The following is a 553-nucleotide window of genomic DNA, read 5'->3' on the forward strand; positions in this document are numbered from 1 at the left end:
TGTAGCCAGGGAGAACCTAGAACACACATTTGTTTCCTCAAATGACATAAACTTCATCTATGGTGTCAGTCCTAGCTCTGTACCAACAACTTAATTCAGGAGAAAAAAAAAAATACAGAGGAGGAATCAAGGACATCAGGGATGGGATGGGAGACGACATCCCTAATGCTTTGTATGGTGATTTGTAGGATGGGTGATAGGTCATCGCTCCCTGATCTTTGCGGATCAAGCTTCATGTGTGAAGGTCATTATAGTGGCCTCTCCAGGATTTCTGCGTAGCCACACTAACAAATGGGAGTTGACTTAAAACTCTGCTTGCACCTCCTTCTTAGATGAGGTGGTCATTGAGTGAGAGTGACTTACGCAGGATAGGTGGAGTTCTTGGAGGGGTCACTTGGATCTGCCTCTGCTTGAACAGCTCAGTCTTTGTCACATTCTTCACCTATTGGAAGCATCCGACTGTCCTCCAACTGGCCAGTTCCTCCCTCCTCCTCCCCCTCCTCCTCCTCTTCCTCCTCCCTCTCCTCCCTCCTCCCTCCTCCTCCTCCTCCCC

This window comes from Mus caroli, chromosome 1, assembly GCF_900094665.2.
Source record: "Mus caroli chromosome 1, CAROLI_EIJ_v1.1, whole genome shotgun sequence".
In the NCBI taxonomy this organism is placed as follows: domain Eukaryota; kingdom Metazoa; phylum Chordata; class Mammalia; order Rodentia; family Muridae; genus Mus; species Mus caroli.